The 23,288-nt window shown below is 34.5% G+C and overlaps 1 protein-coding gene across 1 annotated transcript in view; it reads right to left on the bottom strand.

Moving 5' to 3' along the window:
• Positions 1 to 20,222, bottom strand: part of LOC145663774 (innexin inx2-like) — a 34,017-nt gene extending 13,795 nt beyond the window's left edge. The window contains exons 1-2 of the mRNA XM_081729862.1: positions 20,170 to 20,222; positions 18,439 to 18,496 (exon numbers count right to left, since the gene is read on the bottom strand). The gene's annotated coding sequence lies outside the window, so the exon portion shown is untranslated. The remainder of the gene's footprint in view (positions 1 to 18,438; positions 18,497 to 20,169) is intronic.
• Between the last annotated feature and the right edge of the window lie 3,066 nt (positions 20,223 to 23,288).

The following is a 23,288-nucleotide window of genomic DNA, read 5'->3' as shown; positions in this document are numbered from 1 at the left end:
GCTACAGGGAAACTAATTCCAGTGTCATTTTTCTCCCGTAAATTGCGTAAATACGATGTAAACAAGCCCATTTTTATTTTAGAACTTATGGCCGCATTAGAAACCATGCAGCGTTTTCGAACCTTTCTTCACGCACCTTTTGAATTGCGTGTAGATAATATGGGATTAGCGTACGCATTGAAAAATTTGAAAAGGGTGAAAAAATACGGTAGCCTATTGTATAAATTATTTGAATTTAATTTTACTGTGAAATCTGTTCCATCCTCATTAAATGTACCAGCGGATTTTATTTCCCGCATACATAATACTGAAGATTTTGAGGATTTCCAGGAGGATCCATCCCTGGATAACAAGTAATCAATATGTTGATGGTAAATTTATGGAATATGCCTTATGCGCAGTTATCGATAGAAGAACACCAAAAAAGGGACCCAGAATTGAAAGCTATTTTTGATAGAATTAAGAATAAGGAGAATGTACCTGATTATAAGATTGTGAAAGGAATATTATGTAAGAAAACACGAGCAATTAAAAATCCTTACAAAATCTGTCTCCCCAAAAGTTTGACCAATAACATAATTGCATTCTATCACGAATCGATATTGCCGGGGGCGCATTTGGGATTTTCTAAATGTGTCGCGAAGATCTGTATGCGCTATACTTGGGAGGGCATGATACCGCAAATAAGAGAGTACATAACATCGTGTCCTTTATGCCAATTGAGTAAAAGTAATAATATGAAAGTTATGGGACAATTGGTCTCTAGTTTTGAGAAATTTCCGAACGGAAATTGGGCATGTGACGTCATAGGTCCTTTGGTAGATACGCAGTCTGGTCGCTTTTGCTTGATAGTGGTTGATTCATTTACGAAAAGGGTATTTTTGGAACCTTTTCGGAATCTATCCAGTCAAACAATAATTAATAAGTTATACAAACTAATGTGTCGACATGGATTTATTCATTCTCTGACCCATGATAATCACAGTATCTTTACGTCGTCTCGCTTTAAAGATTTTATGTATGCTAACGGGATCCGAGACATAAGGATTGCACCCTATCATAGTGGTAGTAATCCCAGTGAGAGATACATCAGAGTGATCAAAGATTGTTTAAAAATTTACTTTTCGGATAAACAAAATAAATGGGATCGTGGGATTCATGAGATAGAATTTTCGCTTAATACATCAGTTCATTCCGAACATCAAAAGTGTCCCATGGAATTAGTGTATACATACGATGTATGCGACCCATTGGATATCAAGTGGAGGGTAGACTCTACTGATATTAGACAGAGAGATCCTAATATATGGGTAAGTGCTCTCAAAAACATGGAACATGCATGGGAAAAGAGGAAGCGAAAATATGATAAGAAGAGGGTACCGACATCTTACCAAATTGGGGACAAGGTATTAATAAAAGCACAGGTCCAGTCCTCATTAAGTGATAAAATAACAAAAAGCCTTTGTAATCGGTGGTCGGGGCCTTATTCTGTGGTCAAGATTTTAAATCCTAATACCATTCAAGTACAAGCAGTTAATAATGAGCATGATATTAGGAAGTCTAATGTATCATTAACCAAACGATTTCGAGAACCCCGTAATGTTGAGTAGTGATAACTGTATAGCAACATAAGTATGTTTTGTAAAATTTCTAGAAATGTAGTTACATTATCATTTGTAAATTTTATTAGGAAATTTTAGAGATTCATTCATTAAATCATACATATTCATAGGTCTCATTTTTAATCATTATATTTATGAATGAATGTGGTTGTGTTGTATGGATATTCATATAGTTCTCTTTTCAGATAAGTCCGATCGGCATTGTTAGTTTGTCCTTGTATAACCGATTGTAATCATCGTTCTATGTTGTATGTATTTGGATTTAATGTATCTTCGAGTATCGATTCTGCTGGATGGACGACGCTCAGGTCATGAATGAAGGGAATATGGAATCATAGTAATCATATTATCATTATTTTTCTTTTTCCTACATGTCTGGAATTTCATAAAAATATACTTATGATCTAATGCTATAAGGCATATTATATGTAACCAATTAATATATATATGTAGAGTGATTTCTATATTGAATGTTTTTGTTAGGGTGTTTCTTTATTAACTTGATCTTGTGTAATTATGAAAGTGAATTACTGTGACTTATGACTAATTAGACTAATTAACCTTAGTAGAAAGGTGAGTGGATTACTGTAGAGTATTTTTTTTAGTGCACTTATTTTTTTTTTGTTTTGAGGTAGTTAAATTGGTCAAATAGGTAGTTTGAATACTAATATCGACAGTTGACTATGGTAATTTATCTTTCATAAAGTTAAAAAAAAGGTTATTATATATATATATATATATATATATATATATATATATATATATATATGGTTATGTAAAAAAAAATATATTAGAATATATTTTTTTATCCCCACAATGGGATTGTGTAACGATATTTGGAAGAGAGAATAAGAGAGAAAGATTTAAAAAAAAGCAGAACTCGAGACTTATGATATTATTTCAGTTTCGCAGCGCCGTAGTGCCAGAAAATGGAACTACGATGTCTGTTGGTAGCGGATTCGGATTCGGGTTAATATAGCTACTTAAAATATCAGGTGGAACACATCGAATTTTGAAGCTTTGCCTTGTTAAATAGAATACGCATAGCTATGGTTCGAAGGGACATTAACGTAAAGTGGATTAACACCGTGAAAAGAAACCTTACTTTTGAGTGTGATTTATATTATATTTTGCGTTAAAATATTATTGTGTTATGTTCCTCCTATAAGGTTTCGTCATGAGACATTTTGTGGGTGAAGTTACATTTCGTATTGAAGAAATTGTTTCTTTTCGAGTGATGTGATTAATGGTTGGCCAGTTTGCCTTACTTATTTGTTCGTTAAATAGAAATTCCACGACATATAGAAAAGAATTTTCTCTCTATTTCTCGTAAGAACATTTGATTCTATGAAGAAGTGTAAAAATATAATATTTAGAGAGGAATACTGAAACACCCATATATGTGTTGTAAAAGGGACAAGCAGTTTTACTCATTGGTAAGTGACTCAATTATATGCTTTGATAATACATATAGATTAAATTCTGTTGTATGAATAGCGTTTGTAATATATATATCTATCTATTCAAGTTGTCATATAAATATTTTCGATCATATACAGCTTTTTCTTTGCAATAAAATTACAATTAATATATTCATTTGACCTATGAACCCGATAGGTATTGAGTTAATTAGATTCGTAGCTTGTTATATTTTATTAAATCATATAATCATTATTCTAAAACAATTTAAATTCAATTGTAATTTCAGTGTAGTGAGTTTTGTGGGGCAGTTTTAATTGTTCCGGCTCACTTCCACCCAACGTCACTGCTATTCCATATTATATGGGACGGGGTACGTTGCAATTGAAACCGAAAATAGTAATCAACCTTGGTTATTTACGCTTTTAATAGAAGCTTGAGAGAAAAGTTTCAACTTCTTAGGCAGTAAATTCATATGTAGCAAATTGATATGTCACGTCGTTACTCTGTGTTAACGTTGCCGATGTTACGTGAAATTTCTTGTTTCGTCTCGGAAACGAAACCAGGATTAAGTCTACATTTAAAAGGAGACGAAAAATCACTAGTCTTGTGGACACCACTAGTTCATCTATTTCTTAGATTTCAGTCACTATTCTAATGTTATATAATTCATAACATACAACTATAAATTGATTAAGCTTAGTATCAATATAATGAAGAGCATTTAACACCCCTTAAATATCTGCAAGCTATTACACAATACATAGTTTAAGTACACAATATGATATTCTTCATGAACTTCTCGTGACAAAATGATTCTGGTAACTTATATATGTTTCTGAGGAAAGTATTAGGGTATACATCTTGTGCATAAATTTACAAAACGACATGAGAAGAAATTCGAGGCAATACAAGAGAAAGTCTCTGAGAATCGAGAGCAGATGAGAAAAAAATATTCAAGAATTGAGACGAGTTTGCTACAAAATTTAGAAAGTGATACGGGAAAACCTTTTGTCTCGTCTCGTCTCGTCTTCTTGGCAACATTATCTAAGTGGACCAATATTGAAAAGGGAAATTGTATACTAGTACCACTCTGGTAATAGTAAAGGACCAACCTTGTTCATTGCATCTGTTCATGAAATCCTCAATCAATGTAGAACATAGTTTCAACCTAACTGTTACTGTTTCTTCTTCATAATAATCAGTATTCAGACAGGAAATTGTAGAAATCTGCACTAATAGACGGATTAAAGCCGATATTAACCATAAATTTGAAACACTAAATTCATATCAAGAAACTGTTTCCCGTTAGTTACTACTCTTTCTGCTCTTTAAGAGACAAAAGCGAAACCCAAAGATTCAGTGAATGACAAACACTTCCACGCAACATTGGAGTAAAATGGAACTATTGTTGATATACTTAATACCTAAGAACGAAACATATTTTTAAATTCTTTTAGACTATCAAATAATGATATGCGTAAGTATCAACAGGTTTATACAAAGGCTATGACAGTTCGTTTGTCTCTCGACACGTAACAGAGATGTAATAGTAAAACATATCGAGAAGCGAATTTTTCCAGTCGACTTAGCGTCACAAGGATAAGTGCCATGCTTTGCGTCGATCCTCTCTTCAAACAGGGATAACGACCAAAAAAACAAAAAAAATATTTCCGGTTCTTAGCGTCGATTGCCATAGAATAAAAACCGTAATAGACAGCGACAAGAGATCTTATACAAGGGATTCATTCTCTCAAGAGAATATATTATCAGCACTCACTACATTCTACCTAAACTGAAAGTGATTAAAATTTAGTAGTGTTTCCGATTTCAAAATGTACTTTCCATAGAGAAAAAATGTACAAAAAATTGAGAAGTGCTTTTTCAGAATGGATTCAACGCCCAACAATAGATTTCATTTCCTCCATCAACAATCTATTCAAACCGGAAGTGTTACAAAAACATTGTCTGTATGAAGTTTGTTTACCATATAACAACAACATTAAATAGTTACAAGCGTTGTTTTAATAGATTCAGAGTCTTAAGAGAACCATCACCACCCCCTAGACTCTACTAAAACCGGAAGTGATTGAAATTTACTAGTGCTTCCGGTCGTAATATAGAGCAAAGAAATGCAATGGCTGTTTTTGACACAGATTCATCGTCTCAAGAGTGACTTTTGTCTCTGCTTTTACCTGTTTGTTAAATCAAAAGTGGTAAAAATCTAAGATTCTGACAGAATAATCGATAAAACAGAAGTAAATAGAGATATGCAGTTTTCTTCATATGGTTTCGTTCTTCCAAAATATGTCATGCAGTATTAATACGAATGACTTAATACTATCACAAACCTCGAAACACAGTCAAAATATTAGAGAATTCTACAACAGTAAAACGGCAAGTAAGACGGTAGGGTTTATATGCATTCAAAGCACTTTATTGTTGAATACTATGATCATCATATGAAGTATTTCGAACAGGTATAATCAAAGTTACCATGAATTGCAAATTTTACTCTTTTCAAATTACTTTACCTGAAGAAAGATGTTGAGATAAATATTTCATCCAACACATAGATGGATTTCTATACAAGGGTAGGTTGATAAGTTCTCAGCCTACCCAGTTCGAACAAAGTAGATATAAAAGTCATATACGTTTATAAGGTATATAACTTGTGAAGCTACTGTGCAAAATTTGGTTTGACTAAACTAATTTTAAATTAGTTTTTTTAGGTCTAAAGTAAGGATGTCAGAACACGTTCCAGAAATTAGTAAATTTGAATACCGTGCATTCATCAAGTACCTCATCCTAAAGAGACTCTCACGGAAGGAGATCCACAACGAACTTGTCACGACATTGGGGGACAAGGCACCATCATATGCCACTGCGAAGGGATGGGCAGCAAACTTCAAACGTGGGCAATTTGGTATGAACGATAATCCAAGGTGTGGCAGACGAATTTCAGTGACCTCTCCTGAGACGATTGGCGCCATTCACCGGATGATTCTCGACAATCGCCGAATCGCGCTCAAACAGATAGAGGACACATTGGGCACTAGTCATGAAGGAGAATGGAAAGTTATCCATGAAGACTTGGGTATCAGGAAGGTCGCGGCAAAATGGATTCCGAAACTTTTGAACGCAGATCAGAAGCGTGAACGGGTGGAGGCAAATAAGGCAGTTCTGTTCCAATTTCAAGCGGATAAGACCAATTTTTTGCAACGGCTGGTAACAGTGGACGAAACCTGGTTATATTTCTACGATCCCACGACGAAACAGCAATCAACGGAATGGCGCCACAGCGGTTCTCCACGTCCGAAGAAGGCTAGGACACAGCGCTCCTTTGCTAAAGTCCTTGCTACGGTCTTCTGGGATTGTGAAGGAATTCTATTGCTAAATTATCTAAATCGGGTGAAACTAGCAATGGAACATATTATACATCTCTTCTGGACGAACTGAAAGCAGCACTAAAGGAGAAGAGACCTGGAAAGCTGTTAAAAGGGGTAATCTTCCTCCAGGAATGCGCCCTCACACAAGGCACGTCCGACATTGCAAATATTGGAGGACCTACGATTTCAAATACAGGAACATCCACCTTATTCGTCTAATTTGGCTCCATCAGACTTTTATTTCTTTAATAAATTGAACATGTTTTTAAAGAGAACACATTTTAATGGCGCCGATGATGTCATTTCTCAAACAGAGGCCTGGTTTGCAGAGTATTCATCCGACTTCTGTTTGCCTGGCCTGCAAGCACTGTAGCAGCGATGTGAAAAGTGTATTGTACTATAAGGGGAATATGTTGAATAGAAACACCAAGCTTCGCTTCCTATCTACTTCATTTCTTGGTGAGGCTTAGAACTTATCAACCCACCCTCATAGATATAAAGATCACAATATACTTTACAAGAACTTGATATCTCAATCTACTTGGGAGATATGAGAAACTGATAAAAATTTACATATTGCATAAAATAGCGTATTTTGTGGGATTGTTTTTTGAAACGATTTTTGATTTACTTTGCTATACAACATTACAACAATGCTTTTGGATAACTATCATTACAATAAGTCCTCGGAACTACATAATGTTAAGCAATATTACAAACTTAAACAGTTCTTACCATATCTCCATAACGGTTTGTGATACCAAATTGCAGTAAGTGACATTCTAAGTTTCATTTTTACTGAAAATTATTAAAGGAACTGCTTGTAGCACTTATCTCAGCAGTTATTCGGAATAAAACATTTTGAAAAATCAAAATTTCAATCCTTTGTGACTTTCTTTGTATTCATTCAAAATCCGATATATAATGTTTACGCATAGTAAGATATACCGTGTCCGCTTTCCGAAATTTGTATAGTACTAAATTTCAGTGTTTCTTATTTATTAGTTTAACATTTAAGATCCACCCTTTATATATATGTAAAGTGGATAATTTATCTTGATTCACCCTTGTAACTTTCAAACTAGAAGACATAACAGACATAACATGCTAAAATTTTGTATCATTCGACTATTGGAAAGCGAACATTGTTTGTCATACTCTTTTGTACCACAAGCCTAACAGTGCACAGTGGGCCAGAATCAGAATCTGACTGGAAAAAAGTAGTTTTGGCAACTACCTCTAATCTACATTCGAACAGCACAGTTGTGTTAAGTAATAAATAAGGTTTCTTGCTGCGTATCAGTAAACACGGATAACAGCATATAGTGGCGGCAGCAGCACTTCAAAATTGATAGTTCATTATCTGTTTTATAGCGCGCTGAATTGGGGTAGTACGAACGTAAGGTTTGCGGTTTAATTGCGCATGTGAAAAGGCAACGAACGATCGCAAAATAAGCTATGAGTAAAGGTATGTATATGTATTTGCTGTTTGACTAAAGTTTTGATTGATTGGTTTACGTTGCTGTTCTGTAGAAGCATTTCTAGAGAGTCGAAGTATTCACGTATTGAAGAACTGCTATTGGAAATTGAAATTGAGATTTAAAAATGTACGTTCATGTCTGTATTGAGATCTTTCGTCATGATGTAGTTTGATATATGTATTTCGTAATACAGTTGTGATCTACTGCCCGTTCTTGCCCGATTTTTATATTTATCGTCTTTTCAAAGTTAGGTGTAGCGAGCCGGATACGCTCTTCGTGACGTGAAGAACCTGTACGAGATATTGCGTTCTAAACCATCACTTTATAATTATGATACGAACAGTTATGGAATATAAATTCTTTCTGTGGATGTTCTTCGCAGTGTGAGAGTGACTTTAAGTGCCTTCAAGGAGTACGTTTGAGGAGGAAGTTTCTGTAACAGAGTTTCACATCTTCCCATTCACCATTGTGAACACAAGTTTAGGGATATCATTTACTTCCTTTTCCTGAATTGGTACATTAGTAGGCTTTAAATTACGTATTTGCGTTTCCATTGAACATACCTCTTTTCTCGACAGTTCAGTTCTCTTTTCTGGTACAATAATTTAATTGGTCGACAAAATCTAGGCGACGATGGTTAGGGATTTTGCTACAAAATTGCTTTTTCAACCTCCCTATCTGGTGTTGAATACAACTGTAAGGGAACGAAGGAGATAGCAAAACTATCTGGGCCACTAGTTCAATTTATCTTCTGTTTGAACTTTCTGCTTGTATACATTATGACAACTGCTTCCATCGGAACCCCACTCACACACTAATTTCATTATGTCTCCATCTTTGATGCACTGTTTAATATAATCTTCATTAAAATCACGATGCGCTCAATTGTCTAATTTACTATTGCTTGTAAATTATCTTCGGCTGACGTGTCAGTTACTATAATATTCTTTTCTCTGGGATAACGCTTTAATTTTGCTTCCCACACCACTTTGTACGACGGATATATGTCACAATGTTCTGCCTTTGCACCTAGTCTCAAATTTGCATACTGTCTTTTTGTTAAGTTGTTATCTATAATAAGTGCCACAACTTCATCCGGAGAATAAGTGTTTGAGAGAATTTTGGCGAATGATAAGCCTTTTTGATTTTCGTTGCTCCCTTAGGTGTCGTTTGAGTGATTTTTCCTAATACAACCGCGGCATCTCTTTTTCCAGCAGCTCTCAATGAACATTGGGTAGCCAACACCAGCTTTTACTCAGAATGCTTTGTAACGAGTGGTTGTACAAGTTTTTTCTTCGACTTTGTTTCCGGATCTTCGAAGAGTTTACTAGGTCTGCCTAATTTGCTTGTCAAAGGCCTATGCTCTTGGCTTCAAGAGATCGTTTTGAAACCAGTAAATACTTTATCAGAGAACTTAATATGTCCTTCCAAGTTCCAACCAATCATTTTATTTGGATAAAAATTTATCAGTCATTCTATTACACAGCTTCTAACGCTTCTCGAAATTACTTTGAAGGCACTTAAAGTCACTCTCACACTGCGAAGAACATCTACAGAAAGAATTTACATTCCATAACTGTTCGTATCATAATTATAAAGTGATGGTTTAGAACGCAATACCTCGTACAGGTTCTTCACGTCACGAAGAGCGTATCCGGCTCGCTACACCTAACTTTGAAAAGACGATAAATATAAAAATCGGGCAAGAACGGGCAGTAGATCACAACTGTATTTCGAAATACATACATCAAACTACATCATGACGAAAAATCTCAATACAGACATGAACGTACATTTTTAAATCTCAATTTCAATTTCCAATAGCAGTTCTTCAATACGTGAATACTTCGACTCTCTAGAAATGCTTCTACAGAACAGCAACGTAAACCAATCAATCAAAACTTTAGTCAAACAGCAAGTACATATACATACCTTTACTCATAGCTTATTTTGCGATCGTTCGTTGCCTTTTCACATGCGCAATTAAACCGCAAACCTTACGTTCATACTACCCCAATTCAGCGCGCTATAAAACAGATAATGAACTATCAATTTTGAAGTGCTGCTGCCGCCACTATATGCTGTTATCCGTGTTTACTGATACGCAGCAAGAAACCTTATTTATTACTTAACACAACTGTGCTGTTCGAATGTAGATTAGACGTAGTTGCCAAAACTACTTTTTTCCAGTCAGATTCTGATTCTGGCCCACTGTGCAGTGTTGACCACCGAACATGAAGTATTGCTTTCGCAATTAGCATTACGTCAAACTTATCACATATTTCAAATCTACATGTAAGAAGAAAGGATGCAGTACCTCACTTGTCAAGCAGTGTTGTATAATAAGAGCTTTACACTGTCAAAAACAAATAGATTTGAAAGACCTCTACAATTGTAATAGCTCAAACGAAACAGATGGGGCAATACATATGCAAAGTATTTTTGTGTCTAAGGATGAATTTCGAACGAATACGAACTAAGTTACGAGAGATTGATATTTTGACAATTTTGAAAAACATTTTTTTTTTTTTTTTTTTTTTGTATCTTAGGGAAACTTGTATACTAAACGACCCACGTATATTAGAGTGTATCGAAGAAAACTTTTCTCGAAGTATTAAGGTGGGATGTAGTGCGGGAAAGTGTCCACTTTTACAAAAAAGACGTCTGATTTGGTTTTGCAACACGCATAACAATTTCACGATAACGTCATTAATTGGCTATTATATGCTTTTATATGCATTATGTGTTCATTGTTTTGTTTATAACAAATCTGTTAAATTTTTCCTTCAGGACTGGTTTCCTACGCAGTTTACTTATGCTTTTGGTCAAAGGTTGCCAATGTTAAGCTAAAAACATTTTTTTTTTCAATAGATGTTTTCCAGTTGTATTTAAACTTGAATTTTACTCGAAAGTTTTCTGATTTAAAAGACTAAATAAAAAGCGAAGAATAAGCAAGGACTTGGCTTTGTATTTGCTAACAGTTCCTCAATTACTATTTAGCGAGTCGCTTATTTTTATAGCTTATTATGGTTTGAAAATAAACCTCAGTTCATCTCCAGGAGATGGCTGGACTGTGAGGTATATCTACCCACCCTATCTCTAATTACGTTGACAAATATGATTTTAATAATGGGTTGGACAATATTTTCTTCAATCTTTCTTGTTAGACTTTATAGTCACCTTTTATTGGATATGTCGGCATATAGCTTCTAGATTCCAATTTCGCTTTCATATATTCATCACTTGCGTTGACACCGATAACAGAAGAAGAAGAAAAAAGAAACGAAATCTTTGAGTTTTACGTCCCACGATTATGCCGGTTAGGCTAAAGGAGACGGTGATGATGAGTGATGGTGGAATGAAGAAAGTGGGAGGAAACGGAAGAACCCCGAGAAAACCCACGCATATGGTGTTTGTCCAAAATAAAGTTCACTTGAACCCGGGACCCCAAGCACCAGAGGTGAACGCTCTACAACTGAGCCACCGCGGCCCACCAGAAGAAGAAGACTCTGAGATGATTTTCATAAGTCGTTCCATTCCTTGGATGTGGCAGAGAAAGACACAAGAAATCCTGGTTGATGAGGAATTAAGAGAGTAAGAGGATTGAGAAAAGGCAAACGACTTCGCACCAACCATCAATTTTAATGCAGAAATATACTTCAACCTGAATGATTAGGCGTCATGCTCCCTCCACAAGCCTCCGTTGACCAATAATACTACAAACGAAGAAGTATATGGCTATATTGAAAACAAAGAAAAACTTTCCTGCCACATCCAACGAGTGGAGCGACTTACGAAAATCATCTCAGAATGTGGTTCTTTTACTATCGGCGTCAGCGCTGTATATCAATGCAAAATTGGAATTTTGAAGATATAAGATAGAAGAATAAAAAGTTACTATAAAGTCTAACAAGAACGCTAGAAGAAAATCTTGTTCTGTTCTTTAGTAAAAGAGATATTTTCGAACATTATTTCGGATCGGTGGGTGTGTGGAAATCACAATCCAGCCACTTCCTTGTGGTAAGCTCTGGGTTATTCTCAAACCATAATAAGCTACAAAATTAAGCGAATCGCTGGACAGCAATTGAGGAACTGTTAGCATTTAGAATGCCAAATATTTTATTTAGTCTTTTAAATCGGAAAACTTTCGAATAAATCTCCAGTCAAAACCAACCGGAAACCATCAATTGAAAAAAAGTATTTTTGGCCTAAGTTGACTATATTTGACCAGAAGCATACGTAAACAGCATAGGAAACCACCACCCTTGTTCACTTCAGGCGACATCTTCCAAATCCAGGTCTAACATATGTTTATATAACCAACACTTCAAAGCCAGATCATATGTCGCTGCTGAGAAGGACGCATGCAATATTTATCCATTGATATATTTCTCTCTTTTTTCTGTATTAATTGTCCGTTTCTTTATTGTTCATTACATCTTCTTCTCCTATCTTATTATAACTTTTATCTTTTACTAGCTTTCAGTATTCAATTTCTTCTTAAACAAAGTATAACCAGTTTCTTTCACTCTTTAATAAATCCCAATATTATTGTTTCCAGACCTTCTATTTCTAATAATTGCTCATCATTTTTTCCATCTAATTATATACTTATGTAATTATTCAATCCATTATCAATTCTATATAACCTGTAAACCATAATACATTACATGAGTCGTTTCATGAGTTTCTTTACATCTCTAAACCTCAAAACTCATACATGTAACAGATTTTCTCCCCAAAGACCCCTCTCTCTCTTCTTGTCCTTGTTTTTTGTTTCTCGCTCACATATTAATAACTTCTCACTAATTCCGTTACCTACACCATATATGAAAAGTAGTTACTTTTACTAATGTGTTTCTTGCTACTTCAATTAGTTTATACATAACGTTTCAATCCAATCATATTTGTTTTTATTATTTCATTAATGCTTATTCTCATCCCATATTCTCAAGGAAAGGAACTCGAAAAGATATACCCTACCATGTATCTTGAATGTTGTTAGAACACGATCCTTTGATTTACCACGACGCGATACACCGGTGCAATAAGGACTAGTTTATAAAGTAGAATTAACTAAACATTCTGTTAAAAAAGGCTATGACTGGCCGTATGGATCCATTATTGATTAATATGTATGAGCTCATTCTCACAGTTTATTTCTGGTTTTATAGATCACCGTTTCTTCTTGAAACTTTGGAATATACGTAAAGAAGTCTCCAAAACTCTCACAATGCTGTGTCAATAATTACATTTATGAGCCCCATAAAGAAACGAACAAGGAAATAGATATGGTGACCATTTGTAAACAAAACAAGACCATTTCCGTTGGAAAATGTAGGGGTCACAAAGCTCAAAATTTTACAGTTTGCACTTCGTTTTCACAGTTCGGATTTAATATCATCTACAACAGCATTAAATATGTGCTAGTTAATTATTATTATTATTATTATTATTATTATTATTATTATTATTATTATTATTATTATTATTATTATTATTATTATTATTATTATTATTTGCCAAATCTCTTTCCCCGAAAACATTTCCTAGCACTGATTTGCTTGAATAAAATATTATTTGAATATTAATATTTATAACTAATTAATAGACGTGCGATGTTACAGCATACAGAAGCACGAGAAGTCTTATAGATCGGATACATCCGTCCGTCAGTGTGTCCGTGGACAGACATAAAAGCGAAACAGCTCAAGAAACAGGCCAATGTATTGTTCAGTGTCCCATGATTCCTCCGTTAAACTTTATTCAAACTGGATCTGGTGCCAATCGACCATCTCCAGTTCAAACGTTGATTAGTAAAACCAATAATGGTAGGGTAGAATGGGGAATTGGGTAGAGGGGATAATCGGGCGGAAAACTTTTTAAAAATTTATATTTTCCATTTTAATATATTTTTATGGAATTTAATTACACTCAAATTTTGGGTGGGTAGATGCTTATCAGAAAAATAGCTTAGATGAATTTTGACAGGGTGTAATAATGACAAAGGAAGCCAAAAACTGATTTGATTGAGGAATGACATACTTCGAACCGAGTTTCAGATTTGTGTGTGTTTTGGTTTGAGTCACAATAAATCGCGCATCTGTTAATGTTTTGATCCTGATTTTTTACTGCTGATAAAAAAAAAATCCTAAAGATGGTGCCATGAAAAGCAGCAAACTTGGATCCTCACTATGAGGCAGTTAAAATTTTCTTAAAATTTGTACCTCCCAATTACCCCCAGGAGATAATTGGGCGCATGATCTGGGAGTAGATGGGTGGAATTTTTAAGTGAACATTTTTTCCTTAGAATTCATATAAATGCTGTGCTATCTTTGCCTTTCGTGGGGTTCACTTTTGTGTTAGTGCATTGTGCTGATTAAGCTATTTTATTCAACTTAGGCCTCCAGTGGTCGTTGCATATGCCAATAGTGCTGATGCTGTAAATAGGACCTGTTTATCTACCCAGAGTTCCAACACATATTCTATTGTAATAGTTATTAGTTATTGACTGTTAGTATTATTACCTTCTCCTACATTTGTTTGAATATCTGGGCCTGTCCTCTCGGTTTTTCTAATTTGTTTTCAAGTTTTCAGCCAAAGTTTTCACGCTTATTTTTGTTTTTCGTATGTAATATATTTTGGATTAAGCTCACAGGACAATATACTATCTATAAACAATAATTGGTAAGCTTGAAAAGGCATTCAAATATCTTTGAGTTTTAGAAATAAGTTACTCCTTATTTTGCGTAAACAAAAGTATAATCTATGCATTTTGATCACAGCTTCTATACGATAACATAATAACAATAGAAACATATATCTTACAATATTCTTTACAATATCAAACAATTAGATTCTGATTACGTTCTTCTACAAAGACAATTCTTCTCAAAGTATAAACAACTCATCCAGTTCCTTGCCAGGTGGTAAAGTGCCAAGTACCAACGAGACGTTACCACGTTGGATAGAAACGGATATGCGTTGTATTAGATAGGATGTGGAGCGAAAATATAATTGTTTTCTAGGCCACATAAAACTATTAGTTTTTAAGTGTAATACAAGTTATATACAGCAAATGAAAGCTTAATTTTTTCTTCATTTTCACCCAATCACCCCTACGGGTTTATGTGCACTGGCAATGATTTTAGTCATTTTTCACCCAGGGGGTAATTGGGTAAAAATCAAACCAACACAATAAAAATGTTTAGTATCAAAAGTAAAGATGCCACAAATTTATTACTATCACAATAGGTGCAGAAGAACCTGCAACATAAATCAGTTCTTAAAAACTAGAAAAACATCTATATCATGTGAGGAAAAAAGGTTGAAAAAAAATACCTCCCAATTCCCCCTTCTACACTAGACAACAGAAACGGTATTTAAAAATAGATTAAGCTTTACTAGAATAGATTCCACTTCTACTCTTCAATCTCTCTCTTTCTCTCTCTCTCTACTAAAACTCCCAGCCCCCGCCAAGTGAACTTTGTGGTGGACAAACACCGTGTGCGTGTGTTTTTTCTCGGGGTTCTCCCGTTTCCTCCCACTTTCTTCATTCCACCATTTCATTCATTACTCATCATCACCGTCTCCTTTAGCCTAACCGGCATAACCGTGGGACGTAAAACTCAAAGATATGATTTCATTTCATTTTTCTCTTTACTAAAACCTGAAATGGAAACAATTTACTCCTATTTTCGGTTCAAATATTAATCTGCATATAAAAAACCGGAGCCAGAAACGCTTTTGTTTTAAATATGGTTTTATCGTTCCAAGAATAATATCCTTCTTATTGTATAGTTGTAAATGTTCGTATACTTTTCTCGTTTCGTCTTGTAGAAGCCTCATCTTGTCTCGATTCTCATAGAATTCTTTCTATTCTCATTTTGATTTTCGGAAAATTTTCTAAATTTATGTACAAAATTTATGCATTATTTTTTTTTCTTAATTTCATCCAGAAGTTAGCATTATTTCGTGTAACGAGGGTGTACAAAAGATCCGATATAAGTACAGTTAAACAATATTTATTATCGGAGCATATTGTATAATGTCTTGCGTAACTTTAAACATTGATAAATGCTCTTCGTCGTATTCGTACAAGCAATTTGTAAATTTATAGCTCTTATTATGTGAACCACGTAGCACTAAAACTGCTTTCAGATATAAGATTTGAAATGAACTAGTATTGCCTACGAAACACGTGAAATTTCTCATCTAGCTAACACGAGACGAGAATTTGCGTTTTCCGTCTCGTCTCGGATTTAAAAACACACTTTTCATCGCAATCATCGTCTCGTTTTCATGACGAGACGAGAAATGTCTAGTCTCGTGGCCAATACTACCTTCAAGCCTGGTAAAAATTCAGCAGTGTATGAGAAAGTCGACGGGGCTCGATTTCCGGGAAGAGAATCTTAAACTTTGAATGAATTAAGATCAATAGGATGAGGATTAGAATTAGGATTCTTAGATTTCTGGACACTCGACATCTATGGCCATTTAGTCCGTCACGTATGAGGGATGACAAAGACACTATCCTCGGAAAGGGAAGGAAAGAAGCTGCCAGGGACCTATAAGTTAGGTATCACCCCGGCATTTGCCTGGTGTGAATGAGGAAATCCCATGAAAACCTCATTCAGAATAACTGGCCTGAAAATGTTTTTACAATATTTTGACCGAGTGCTCCCACCGGGAATCGAACTAGGGACGGCTCGTACTGAAAGCGAGAGCTTAGGATCAATAGGATTGCAACTTCATCTGTAGGTTACGTCTCACATAGCCTCAGAGCTAGAAAGAAACAGTAAACTCTAACTAACCAAATGATAATATCCTCTATATTTATGGGTAAAAGTATTTTCAAGTTTGCTGTTATGTGAAATTTACAAAAAGAAAAAGAGAAAGAAAAAAGAAAGAAAAGAAAAAAGAAAAGAAAGAAACAAACAAACTGGTGTTTTGCTTTAAATAGTCCATATCTTCAGGCAGCAACTAAGGCGAGCAGTGGCAGACATGTAAGGAACTGGGACTACAATTCAATGTGTGGGACTACGATTCCGCCAGCACCCTCATCAACTTGGGAAGCACTACAAGTTGGGTTGATGGGTTCCACATTATTTGACTTTGAGCCAGAAGGCAACTCGAGCAGACACCTGTGTTTCTTTCCAGTTTTGTCTGAGGAAAAAGCCATTACTGGAGAGGGTGTTGACATGTGATGAGAAGTGGGTGCTGTACGAAGCTCCACGGCGCCGTTGTCATTGGTTAGCTTCCTATGAACCGGTTCCAAAACAGCCGAAACCATCACTGCGTCAGAAGAAGGTCCTCCTTTGTGTTTGGTGGACTGCTCGAGGCATTGTGCATCGGGAACTGCTACCAGCTATTCAGAGCATCAATGCAACTGTTTACTGTCAGCAGTTGAGTCGTGTTCAAGAAAAACTCAAACCGTGGCAAGGATGACCCGGGACACCAGTTTACGCTTTTGATGGGAAACACTATTGCATCCACCATACTCCTCGGACACTGCACCGTCCTATTATCATCTGTTCCATTCCTCAGACAATCATCTTTGAGGACGCCAGTTCAAATCCCTAGTAGAGGTACAAAATGCATTTGATACTTTCTTCGCTTCACGGCCCATCAAGTTCTACCGCGATGCAATCGATGGCCTTATAGAACGTTGGTGGAGGTCATTGATTCTGGTGGGAACTACATTTGATCTTCCAGGTAATATTAAATGACGGATCGATGTTCGAAGGTGGTGGGTGAAAAAGCTATAGAACTTTCTGGGTTACCTTCATATTTCAATCGAAAGTTTTCTTATACGTGTTATATCTGGATAATTACATACAGTGTAGCCAAACCCAAACTATCAGTTAACATTCTACGATGTCCTTATTCCGTAAGAAAAAAAAAAGATTTAGAAGCCGTTCAAAAATATTGTGGGCCCGGATCCAGAAATTAATTATTGGCCAAGATTGCAATCTTTTGCTCCATTATTTTGGATCATTTCTAAAATTCTTTTGTTATGTGATCGTATAAACTTTGATCATATCTTATGTGGGGTCTCCTCCCGAATAAGCTTAGTCCGGAAAACGAACTTTGTACTTCCTACAGAGAAAGAAATAATAAGTATTTTTTTTAAAAAAAATGGTTCTGTTATAGCAAAATACCTAGTTAATATCGTAATAAAATCGAAGTGATAAAGCATTTCTAATGTTCAGTTGTAGATTATGGGGACGATTGCTTCACAAACAGAAACAGTGGCCTCTCTTCGGGGGTCTCGATTCGAGTCACAGACAGAGAACACATGTTTCAGTTTTCACAGTAAATTCCAAATAATCAAAATAGACAAAAGGAGATCAAATACAGCAAAGGAATTACTCTCTCAGCTGGAAGTTCTTAAATTAAAACTGGGAATCTCCTGGACAAATAAGCTTTACACGGCTGAAATACATATACCCGAAGAAGCCGTATATGGATTAAATATAATTTAATGATAAAATATCTATAGTTTTAAAAAAAAAATTGATTGCTTACCTGAATCACAACACCTGAATTTCTACCTGAATGACAACGCTGTTTCCCTTGAAAATTCCTAAGTGAAGAAAAGAAAAAATCACTTCAGTATTTATCACGTATACTTACACTTCCCTACTCTGTTTCAATTATTACTATCAAGATTATTACAAAGTGAATTAATACCAATATCAGTATCAATCAGTATGATAGTAGTAGCTGCTAGGATTATTTCTTTTAAGTTTCACTAACCTAAAAAATGATACATTTAAAATAATTATTGAAGCGAATTATTGAAATACTTTAATATAGATATCACTAGCGCGAAAGTAGAAACAGTAATTTTGGGATAGGGAAAGAATATAACTAGTGCTATTTCTCGTATTTTAGTTTTAAGATTGTTTCTGAAAACAAAAAAACATAAAATCGAACTTTTGTCACTTTTTCTAATCAAAATCATACGTAATGAATGAATACTTGGAAAGGGAGTAAATAAAATATAAAATAATAATATTTATTAGTAACGCTTCCTCCTGTGTTGTCACTCCCGTCTTTTGTCAACGTTATTAGTCTTTGATTTTCTCGGAAAGAATAAAAGTTTCTGTGTTACAAGAGCACCGTGTGGCACTTGCAAAATTATTAGAATTAAGACGTAGCCGTAACCGGTTTCGAAAAGAAAAATATTAGCCACATATAAATCTACTATAAGCTGTTTGGGCAGGCATAGTCATCTTGAGCTATTACTATGTTTGCGTTTAAGTTTGAAAGGAAGATGAAAAAGGATTTAGTGTTGTGAAAAGTATTTAAATTATGTTTTACAAAAAAAAAAAAAAAAAAAAAAAAAACAGAAGGAGTATACAATTTGTGTAGTTCTTGTATTTATCTGAGTTCAAAACATTTCTAAGTGTTGGAGGGTGACACGGTGGTTCAGTGCTGAAGCGTTCTCTATGAGGCGAGGGTTCCTAGTTCGATAAGAGGACACACTTTGTAATGGAAACATTGTTGTCTGTGAGTTTTCTCTTGCTTACTCCCACATCGTCATTCAACTAACTCTTCCATAATCATTTCCTTTTATTAATAATCCGTGTCTCTCAGCATATAGGGCGTAATCGTGGAATGTAAAACAAGAAATTTAATTTAATTTTCGTTTCAAATCTAAAATTTACTTTCAAAAAATCGGGAAATTCAAAGTAACATTCCATCATTTTTCGCTACCCGGAATTTAATTTTGTAGGAGTGAAAGAAACTGTTATATGCACATACTATCAGTGTTGGAGATAACATTTCTATTATATTACCGAATATAAATTCTCTAATATAACTTTCTAATATAAATCTAAATTCTTGTTTATGTTTGCCCACTTTGTGTATTACTAATGGGAGATCACAGAACCAAACATATGAAACAAAAATAGAAAACAGATTTTTTTTTTCTCAACACGGAAACCAAAAATATTCTTCTCGGTATTTAGTAGATGTATTCCATATTTCTATAGACCACACTAAACTGAGAACTACGGAATGATATGTTAGTCGAGTTGTGGATATTCATGATCAACAGATTGAATTCCAGCGACACCATTTCTTTCTTTCTGCACTGGAATTTACAATATTGTACCTCTAATAATGTCGCAATTGCATCACGATGGTAGACTACCACGGAAAAGTATAGGCACCAAAAGATGATCAAACATTATACATAGACTTAATGTAAAATTTAAACAGAAGTTGTATTTTATAAAAGACACTTACTTGTCACTGTTTTGGCACTTCTTTACGCAGTTGCTACACTCCCTGTCGCTAATGTAAGAATGAGGAGTTTGCAATCCTAATCGCTGGATATGTAGCTTACAGCAGCCTTTGTACTACCGAAGTCGTTGACAAGACTTTCTTCTTCCGCTATTTACGCTCTCCATGAATGTTTTCTAAGGGATAACTAGCTCTGTAAGAACTTCGGTAAAGAATAATTTATGATTATGCTTGTAGAATAACAAACCTATTTTTAAAATATCAATTTTAACATAACATTATTTTGGAACTATTTCCTGCAATGACGTACATATGATTGATAGTACTAGCCAATCAGAAGCAATACACATTGTTTATTCATGCGCTGAGAAAGTACTCTTCCTGTCACGTGGCCTTCATCTCATGTAGTAACCGTGACGTCACCTATGTACTTTAGTTCTCTTTTTTTCATTATGCAGTTTTCGAATTCCAATTTTCTCACAGTTACCAAAATAAATTATTAAAAAATTAATACCAGTATACTTACTCCTTAATAATGTTTAAAATGTATTTCGGATGGAACAAATTATATTAAACAAAGTACGTTTAAATAGAAAACTTTTATCCTACTTTTTTTTCTAACAGCGGAAAAGTAATCGTTTCGAGTAAGAATGCTTTTATTATGATGGTGCGTTTATTTTCACAAAGTACTTAAAAAGATAGATACTATTATAAAATACTATTGTTAAAGTATTGTTAAGATTTGGGCCTAGGACAACGTTCAAAGCACTTCCATATTTTCTTGTCATTATAAGAGGCCTGGAAGAGTTTTTTTTTTTTTTTTTTTTTTTTTTTTACATAAATCAAAATGTATTAAGAATCCTCCTAAAACCTAACCTATATATTTGTATTTGTACATTCAGTGAACTAGTTGTAACTTAATTCAAAGTACAAGGGGAGGCGAAAATAATCGACTTATCCAAAAATATACATTTTAAATACTTAAGAACAACCGAACAAAATCACTGTACTTGAAGTCATACGCAGTGTACCTATGCCTTACTTTTAAGGCAGCATATTCTTTGCGTGATTTAACACTGCAAAAGAACAGACAACATTTATTTCCAAATAAGCAAAGCAAACGTGTCGGGTAAACACATTTAAGTACAGTATCACATGCATAAATTACCACACAAAGCCAACTGCATGAGTAACAATCTTATTTTCTGTTTCCACTTGAAGAAATTTATGAGTTTCATTAGTTTCCGTTTGGTGTTTTTTTTTTTTAATTGTAAAAAACTTTATTTTCATTTATTGGAAAACGTCATTAGTAACATTTGGTTCACATCAATAAATCTTAAATTTTTATCCTTTTCAGAAATTTCAAGCGAGTTAACACACATTGTTCGTTTATCTCGTCAAATCTTGAGATGAATTTTGTTTTTTTGTCATTGCTTCCCATGACTGGATCTGGATATTGAATACCAACTAAAACTTCACCTTTCTGTTCGCATTCTGTCCAACACTAATAATTCCTATACTGCATTACTTCGAATTATCTATCTATCTATCTATCTATCTATCTATCTATATATATATATATATATATATATATATATATATATATATATATATATATATATATATATATATATATATAAAGAGTTCCGGGCCGCTGTGGCTCAGTAGAAGTGGTTTATCTTTGGTGTATGGGGTCCTTGGTTAGATCCCTGCACAAGCCAAATGAACTTTGTGGTGGAGAAACACCGTGCGCGTGGCTTTTGTTGGGGCTCTCCCGTGTCCTCCCACTTTCTTTATTCTACCATTTCATTCATTTCTCAATATACCATCTCCTTTAGCCTAGGCGGCACAAACGTGAAACGTAAAAATTAAAAATACATAAAGATACGAAACAGGAGGTTCAAAAGCTCGATTTATCCACAATTTTCATCATTGTATCGAACACAATTTTCAAGAAGAAAAAAAGTTGTTCGAACTATCCAAGTTCGATTTAGCGAGAGTCCGTCTGTATGGAACGAGAGTATCCACAGACGTACTCGTTCGTTCACTTACTAGTAATCTACGAAATTGTAGGAATGTAACATATTGTGTAAATGTTATTCATAAGTTTTAGTCTGTAGATAAGACGGTTGGTGCGTAATTTGGCCGTTTCTAGGAACGGGGAGTGGTCAAGTGAAGAACTTGAAACATTTAATATGGAACTTAAGAACATGAAATTTTGTACGTATTATATTCATAAACAATTAATATTGAATAAGTTCGGGCTTTGGAGAATATAAACTTTAATTTGAGAACAAAACTTTATTCAATCATTGCCATTCATGTGACATTTTTATGCAATTATTTAAGGATTAGAAAGTATATTTCTTCCAGAAAGTGATAGGTTTGTATGCTGATAGATTAAAAGATGTGCAACATCTGGTTGTTGAATAGAAATTCTTACCTTTCTTGCCGGAGGTATTGGCAAGACCCTGTAATCTGTATCCATTGTAGGCGAGACAATATGGTGTTTAACGCCTACATTATAGGCCTTCAATGATAATATTTGCACCTACCAACTGCACCTAGTTCAAACCTCGAACTATTAACATTATATCTACGTTAATAATAAACCTGTCCTTCATGACTTCGACGTTTTTGTGAAAGGAAACTTAAAATCAAATTTCTTTTCAGTTGTTGCATGTGAAGATATGCATTTGAAGAGGAAGTTATATTTTTAGACAGTATTACTAAACAATTAGTCACATACATTATTGGACACAGCGGATGCCAAAAAAAAAAAAAAAAAAAAAAAAAAGAAAAGAAAGAAAAGAAATGTTTAAGCCCTTGATACTAATGAAAGTTTTTCAATTGACGAATTCCACGAAGAGTAGGGGAAGGCGTTGTACCTGTGAACACTTTTAGAATCTTCGAAATTTTGGTGCTAATATTCAGCACTTTTTCCCCAATTTTTGTCGTACATTTGAAGTGTCATCTCTTTGCTATCAGATTGGATGATTTTTAAACGTTTCACATAATTATAATAGCTTTCATAAGATAAAATAAGAACAAATCCGTTTTATTCACATGTACATTATGGTCGTGTACCATTGAACAGACTCTCTTGTACCTTTGAACAGTGA

Source organism: Thermobia domestica, chromosome 11 (assembly GCF_964235325.1).
Source record: "Thermobia domestica chromosome 11, izTheDome1.hap1.1, whole genome shotgun sequence".
Lineage (NCBI taxonomy): Eukaryota > Metazoa > Arthropoda > Insecta > Zygentoma > Lepismatidae > Thermobia > Thermobia domestica.
This window is presented reverse-complemented; position numbering and strand designations above follow the sequence as displayed.